The sequence below is a fragment of the Triticum urartu genome, chromosome 7 (assembly GCF_003073215.2).
Source record: "Triticum urartu cultivar G1812 chromosome 7, Tu2.1, whole genome shotgun sequence".
NCBI classification, from domain to species: Eukaryota; Viridiplantae; Streptophyta; class Magnoliopsida; order Poales; family Poaceae; genus Triticum; species Triticum urartu.
Genome location: NC_053028.1, coordinates 493,029,316 through 493,038,232, shown reverse-complemented (window position 1 = coordinate 493,038,232; position 8,917 = coordinate 493,029,316).

Genomic DNA, 8,917 nt, shown 5'->3' with positions numbered 1-8,917 from the left:
AGTCCCTTTTTTCATTTGATGAATTTTTTCGGTATGTGATACACGTGAACTTCGTAATTTTGGAAACATGAACTTCACGTGCTATTGAAATTCAAGAAAATTACACACAACTATATATATACACTTGGTGTGCTACATGCAACATACATAAGTAGTAGCACACTAAGATTATATTGCTTTTGTTTTGATCATTCAGAATGTTGTATCTTCCAAGAGGATGGAGAATGATATATCTAAGAAAGACCATCTGTAGAAAAGCAACATCATAATTTTGAACCATGGACAACAAGTTCAAACACAAAACCAAGGACTATAGTAGCTAAACTCTCACCGAAATCTCTCTCTAGCATTCTATTTGAACTTTAGCAGTAGCGCACCAACATCAGCTAGTGGGCGAGGCTGCCGCAACAATAGAAGCTAGCAGCGACTGGAAAATGGAGGCTGGGTCGTGGTAGTGACACAGAGATGGAGCTAGGCGAAGGGGAGGGGAGCTGCACCTCTGCAAGGGCCACACCCATGGCACGGTTGTCCTCTGCTAGGGCAACTGCACCTCTGCCGTCGTCCCCTGTAGTTTTTCCTGTTCTCGGACGCACGTGATGAAGGTCGGGTCTGGCACCCCATGAAGATCGGGTAGGGGCGCATGGTGACCAACGGCCGCAGGTGTGCAGAGGACTGCTGGGGAGATGCACGGATGCTTCCAAGAAGGGAGCCACAACGGGAAACTGCACGATGTGCTAGAACTCCAGGGGCGCTGGGAGAACTTTTTCCTCCGTTCGCCGCTCGTGCTTTTTGGCCTGAACTTGGGAGGAGAACCAGGGGAACGCCTACCGCAACAGGTGATGGCAGGCGGCGCGCTCGCGGTGGGGGCATGGAAAAGGAGGGCGGCCAGCCGCCGGAGGGAAGAGCCGGACAGTACCGACGGCAGGTGGGAGATGGAGCCCGTTACGACGGCGGGATCCCGTGCGTGGGGAACCTGGCCGCGCCGGCGGGATCCGGTGTGTCGAGGTCCTGGCCGCGACGGCGGGACCCGGCGCGTGGGACGGGGCAGCGAAGCGGCCGGCCTCACTGGCGACGGCAACGGGAGTAGTCCCGCAGGCGGAACCGGGGGAGGAGACCTCGTGGCGACCGGATTCAGGGGCGGAGGCGGCGCGGTGGCCGGATCCGGGGGCGGAGGCGGCGTGACGGCCAGGTCCGGGGGCGGAGGCGATGCGCCGGCCTGTTTCGGGGGCGAGAGCGGTTTAGCGCGGGTGGTGGAAGAAGGTGGATGCGGGTGGGGATTGGGGAAGAAGGTGCCCACAGGGGGAGGGGGGTGTCAAGTTTTTTTTCTAATCTCAGCAACATCTCCGATCGCGTCCTTATAGGGCTGAACGTGATCCAAATAACTATTCTGATCATGGGATCAGAATAGTGTCACTATATATATATATATATTTGGCCTTTCCCTTCTTTTTTTTATTTGACCTTTCTTTTTTTGGAACAATGCTCTATGAAGATGGATCACACTTCTATTTACTTACAATCAATGATTACAACTTGATGCTAGAACAAAAGATGACTCTATATGAATGCCTCCGGCAGTGTACCGGGATATGCAATGAACCAAGAGTGACATGTATGAAAGAATTATGGACGGTGGCTTTGCCACAAATACTATGTCAACTACATGATCATGCTAAGCAATATGACAATGATGAATGTGTCATGATAAACGGAATGGTGGAAAGTTGCATGGCAATATATCTCGGAATGGCTATGGAAATGCCATAATAGGTAGGTATGGTGGCTGTTTTGAGGAAGATATAAGGAGGTTTATGTGTGAAAGAGCGTATCATATCATGGGGTTTGGATGCACCGGCGAAGTTTGCACCAACTCTCAATGTGAGAAAGGGCAATGCACGGTACCGAAGAGGCTAGCAATGATGGAAGGGTGAGAGTGCATATAATCTATGGACTCACATTAGTCATAAAGAACTCATATAATTATTACAAAAATCTACAAGTCATCAAAAACCAAGCACTACGCGCATGCTCCTAGGGGGATAGATTGGTAGGAAAAGACCATCGCTCGTCCCCGACCACCACTCATAAGGAGGACAATCAAAGAACACCTCATGTTTCAAATTTGTTACATAACGTTTACCATAAGTGCATGCTACAGGACTTGCAAACTTCAACACAAGCATTTCTCAAATTCACAACTACTCACTAGCACGACTTTGATATATTTACCTCCATATCTCAAAACAATCATCAAGCATCAAACTTCTCTTAGTATTCAAAACATCATAAGAATTTTTTTACTAATCTTGAATACCTAGCATATTAGGATTATTTAAGCAAATTACCATGCTATTTAAGACTCTCAAAATAATCTAAAGTGAAGCATGAGAGATCAATAGTTTCCTATAAAACAAATCCACCACCGTGCTCTAAAAGATATAAGTGAAGTACTAGAGCAAAACTATATAACTCAAAAGATATGAAGCACATAGAGTATTCTAACAAATTCCAAATCATGTATGGCTCTCTCAAAAGGTGTGTACAGCAAGGATGATTGTGGTAAACTAAAAAGCAAAGACTCAAATCATACAAGACGCTCCAAGCAAAACACATATCATGTGGTGAATAAAAATATAGCTCCAAGTAAAGTTACCGATAGAAGTAGACGAAAGAGGGGATGCCTTCCGGGGCATCCCCAAGCTTTGGCTTTTAGGTGTCCTTATTATCTTGGGGGGTGCCATGGGCATCCCCAATCTTAGGCTCTTTCCACTCCTTGTTCCATAATCCATCAAATCTTTACCCAAAACTTGAAAACTTCACAACACAAAACTTAAAGTAGAAAATCTCGTGAGCTCCGTTAGCGAAAGAAAACAAAAGACCACTTCAAGGTACTGTAATGAACTCATTCTTTATTTATATTGGTGTTAAACCTACTGTATTCCAACTTTTCTATGGTTTATAAACTATTTTACTAGCCATAGATTCATCAAAATAAGCAAACAACACACGAAAAACAGAATCTGTCAAAAACAGAACAGTCTGTAGTAATCTGTAGATAGCGCAAGATCTGGAACCCCAAAAATTCTAAAATAAATTCTGGACGTGAGGAATTTATCTATTAATCATCTGCAAAAATAATTAACTAAATAACTTTCCAAATAAAAATGGCAGCAGTTCTGTGAGCGCTAAAGTTTCTGTTTTTTACAGCAAGATATCAAGACTTTCCCCAAGTCTTCCCAACGGTTCTACTTGGCACAAACACTAATTAAACACAAAAAACACAACCTAAACAGAGGCTAGATAAATTATTTATTACTAACAGGAGCAAAAAGAAAGGAATAAAAACAAAATTGGGTTGCCTCCCAACAAGCGCTATCGTTTAACGCCCCTAGCTAGGCATAAAAAGCAAGGATAGATCTAGGTATTGTAATCTTTGGTAGGCAATCCATAAGTGGCTCTCATAATAGATTCATAAGGTAATTTAATTTTATTTCTAGGAAAGTTTTCCATGCCTTTCCTTAACGGAAATTGGAATCTAATATTTCCTTCCTTCATATCAATAATTGCACCAATCGTTCTAAGGAAAGGTCTACCAAGAATAATAGGACATGAAGGATTGCAATCTATGTCAAGAATGATAAAATCTATGGGCACATAATTCCTATTTGCAACAATAAGAACATCATTAATTCTTCCCATAGGTTTCTTAATAGTGGAATCCGCAAGGTGCAAGTTTAGAGAGCAATCATCAAAATCACGGAAACCTAACAAATCACACAAAGTCTTTGGAATCGTGGAAACACTAGCACCCAAATCACATAAAGCATAGAACTCATAATCTTTAATCTTAATTTTAATAGTTGGTTCCCACTCATCATAAAGTTTTCTAGGGATAGAAACTTCCAATTCAAGTTTTTCTTAAGATTGCATCAAGGCATCAACGATATGTTTAGTAAACGCTTTATTTTGACTATAAGCATGAGGAGAATTTAGCATGGATTACAACAAGGAAATACAATCAATCAAAGAGCAATTTTCATAATTAAATTTCTTGAAATCCAAAATAGTGGGTTTAGCAACATCTAGGGTTTTAATTTCTTCGATCCCACTTTCATCAAATTTAGCATCAAGATCTAAAAACTCCGAATTTTTGGAACGCCTTCTAGGTAAAGGTGGATCATGTTCAGTCCCATCATTATTAAGATTCATATTGCAAAACAAATATTTAATAGGGGACACATCAATAACTTTTATATCTTCATCTTTATTTTCATAGGAACTAGAAGAACACGCTCTTATAAAGGCATCTTTCTTAGCACGAATCCTAGCGGTTCTTTCTTTGCACTCATCAATGGAAATTCTCATGGATTTGAGAGACTCATTGATATCATGCTTAGGAGGAATAGATCTAAGTTTCAAAGAATCAACATCAAAAGAAATTCTATCAACGTTCCTAGCCAACTCATCAATCTTAAGCAATTTTTCTTCAATCAAAGCATTGAAATTCTTTTGTGAAGTAATAAATTCTTTAATATTAGATTCAAAATCAGAGGGCGTCTTATTATAATTTCCATAAGAATTGTTGTAGGAATTACCAAAATTATTAGAGGGATTACTAGGATAAGGCCTATGATTAAAATTACCTCTATACGCGTTGTTACCAAAATTATTCCTACCAACAAAATTTGCATCCATAGATTCATTATTATTCTCAATCAAAGTAGACAAGGGCATATCATTAGGATCAGAAGAAACACTCTTACTAGCAAATAATTTCATAAGTTCATCCATCTTTCCACTCAGAACATTAATTTCTTCTATCGCATGCACCTTTTTATTAGTAGATCTTTCAGTATGCCATTGAGAATAATTAACCATAATATTATCTAGGAGTTTAGTAGCTTCTCCTAAAGTGATTTCCATAAAAGTGCCTCCCGCGGCCGAATCTAAAAGATTTCTAGAAGCAAAATTCAATCCGGCATAAATTTTTTGTATAATCATCCACAAATTCAAACCATGAGTAGGGCAATTACGTATCATTAATTTTATCCTCTCCCAAACCTTGTGCAACATTCTCATGACCAAGTTGCTTAAAATTCATAATATCGTTTCTAAGAGAGATGATCTTAGCGGGAGGAAAATACTTAGAGATAAAAGCATCTTCGCACTTATTCCAAGAATCAATACTATTTTTAGGCAAAGAAGAGAACCATGTTTTAGCACGATCTCTAAGAGAAAACGGAAATAGCTTCAATTTAACAATATCATTATCCAAATCTTTCTTATTTTGCATATCACACAAATCAACAAAGTTGTTTAGATGGGTAGCGGCATCTTCACTAGGAAGGCCAGAAAATTGATCTTTCATGAAAAGATTCAACAAAGTAGCATTAATTTCACAAGATTCAGCATCGGTAATAGGAGCAATCGGAGTGCTAATAAAATCATTGTCGTTGGTGTTGGAAAAGTCACACAATTTAGTATTATCTTGAGCCACCATGACAAACAATCAATCCAACACACAATCACACAAGAAGCGAGCGAAAAGAGACGAATGGAAAATGGGCGAATAAAACGACAAAGGTGAAGTGGGGGAGAGGAAAACGAGAGGCAAATGGCAAATAATGTAATGCGAGGGAGAAGAGTTTCTGATGGGTACTTGGTATGTCTTGACTTGAGCGTAGATCTCCCCGGCAACGGCGCCAGAAATCCTTCTTGCTACTCTTGAGCATGCGTTGGTTTTCCCTTGAAGAGGAAAGGGTGATGCAGCAAAGTAGCATAATTATTTCCCTCGGTTTTTGAGAACCAAGGTATCAATCCAGTAGAAGATAACACGCAAGTCACCTAGTACCTGCACAAACTATCAAGAACCTCGCAACCAATGCGATAAAGGGGTTGTCAATCCCTTCACGGTCACTTGCGAAAGTGAGATCTGATAAAGATAGTAAGATAAATATTTTTGGTATTTTTGTTGTATAGATTGGAAAGTAAAGATTGCAAAATAGTAAACGAGATGCGATAATAAAAACAGATGCAATATAATAAGAAAGAGACCTGGGGGCCATAGGTTTCACTAGTGGCTTCTCTCATGATAGCATGTATTACGATGGGTGAACAAATTACTGTCGAGCAATTGATAGAAGAGCGCATAGTTATGAGAATATCTAGGAAATGATTATGGATATAGGCATCACGTCCGTGTTAAGTAGACCGAAACGATTCTGCATCTACTACTATTACTCCACACATCGACCGCTATCCAGCATGCATCTAGAGTATTAAGTTCATAAGAACAGAGTAATGCATTAAGCAAGATGACATGATGTAGAGGGATAAACTCAAGCAATATGATATAAACCCCATATTTTTATCCTCGATGGCAATACTACAATACGTGCCTTGCTGCCCCTACTGTCACTGGGAAAGGGCACCGCAAGATTGAACACAAAGCTAAGCACTTCTCCCATTGCAAGAAAGATCAATCTAGTAGGCCAAACTAAACCGATAATTCAAAGAGACTTGCAAAGATATCAAATCATGCACATAAGAATTCAGAGAAGAACCAAATATTATTCATAGATAAACATGGTCATAAATCCACAATTCATTGGATCTCAGCAAACACACCGCAAAAAGTATTACATCGAATAGATCTCCAAGAACATCGAGGAGAACTTTGTATTGAGAACCAAAGAGAGAGAAGAAGCCATCTAGCTAATAACTATGGACCCGAAGGTCTGTGGTAAACTACTCACACATCATCGGAGAGGCTATGGTGTTGATGTAGAAGCCCTCCGTGATCGAATCCCCCTCTGACAGATCGCCGGAAAAGGCCCCAGATGGGATTTCATGGGTACAGAAGGTTGCGGCGGTGGAAAAGTGGTTTCGTGGCTCCCCCTGATGTTTTTAGGGTATAAGAGTATATATAGGCGAAAGAAGTACGTGGGTGGAGTTCCGTGGGGCCCACGAGGGTGGGGGGCGCGCCCTCCACGGAGTTCCAGACTTCCACTCCAAGTCTCCTGGTTTGCGTTTGTTCCAAGAAAGATCCTCGTGAATGTTTCGTTCCGTTTGGATTCCGTTTGATATTCCTTTTCTACGAAACACTGAAATAGGCAAAAAGCAGAAACTCGCACTATGCCTCCTATTAATAGGTTAATCCCAAAAATAATATAAAAGAGCATATTAAAGCCCATTAAACATCGAAAACAGATAATATAATAGCATGGAACAATCAAAAATTATAGATACGTTGGAGACGTATCACCGCTATGCTGCATCATCCCTTCCTCTTTGGGGAAAAAAGCTTCAAGCAACACCAAAAGGAATTTCTGGCACCGTTACTGGGGAGGATCTTCATCATCACCAGGTTCCTAATCACAATTCTCATCTCCTAGCAATTTACATTATTTGCCATTTGCCTCTTGTTTTCCTCTCCCACACTTCACAAAAATTTGTTGTTTTATTCGCCTCTCTTTTCCGTTCACTGTTTTCTTGCTGGATCTGTTTTTTGAGTGCAATCTTGTTGTATAGTCATCATGACTCAAGGAACACCAAGTGATTTATCAAACCAACAACAATGATTTTATTGGCACTCCGCTTGCTCCTCCCGCCACTAATACGAAGACTTGTGATATTAATACTGCTTTGCTGAATCTTGTTATGAAAGACCAATTTTCCGATACCCCTAATGAGGATGCCGCATCCCATCTTAATACCTTCGTGGGATTATGCGATATGCAAAAGAAAAAATATGTGGACAATGATGTGGTCAAGATGAAATTATTTCCGTTTTCCTTGCGTGATTCTACAAAAATTTGGTTCTCTTCTTTACCTCGCGATAGTATCGATTCTTGGAATAAGTGAAAAGATGCTTTTATCACTAAGTATTTTTCCTCCCGCAAAAATTATTTCCCTTAGAACCCAAATCATGAATTTCAAGCAACTTGAACATGAGCATGTTGCACAATCTTGGGAAAGGATGAAAATGATGCTAAGGAATTGCCCAACTCATGGGTTAAATCTTTGGATGATCATACAAAATTTCTATGCGGGGATGAATTTTGTTTCTCGTAATCTTCTAGATTCCGCCACGGGTGGAACTTTTATGGAGATTACTTTGGGTGAAGCCACCAAATTGCTTGACAATATCATGGCAAATTATTCGCAATGGCATACCGAAAGGGCTCCTACTAGTAAAAAGGTTAATTCGGTTGAAGAAATTTCTTCTTTGAGTGAAAAAGTTGATGCTCTTGTGAAATTGGTTGCTAGTAGAAGTGCTCCTATTGATCTTAATGATATGCCTTTGTCTACTTTTATTGAGCAAAATAGTGATGCTATTGATGTGAATTTTATTTCTCACAATAATTTCAACAACAATGCTTATAGAGGTAATTTTAATCCTAGGCCTTTTCCTAGTAATTCCTCTAATAATTATGGTAATTCCTATGGAAATCAATCTTATAATAATAATAGGAACACATCTGATCTTGAGAATAATATTAAATAATTTATCAACACACAAAAAGTTTTCAACACTTCCATAGAAGAAAAGTTGAGTAAGATTGATGATTTGTCTAGAAGTGTTGATAGAATTGCTCATGATGTGGAAAATCTCAAGATGAATTTTTTTGGGCCTAAATTAGATGAATAAATTAAAGATCTTTATGTTTCTATGGATGAAAGTAAGAAAAGAACTGCTATGCTTAGAGCTAAAAGAGAATTTTTAGAAAAAGCTTTTTCTAGTGATTATTCTTGCAAAGATGACGAAGATCTTAAAATGATTGGTGTTTCTTCTATTATTTATTTGTTTAGTAAAGTTAAGAATGATGAAAAGGGGGTTGGAGAAGAGTCAACTTTAGGTAGAAGGCGTCCCAATATTTCGGAGGGTGAAAATCTTGTTGAAAAAATTGATGAAAGT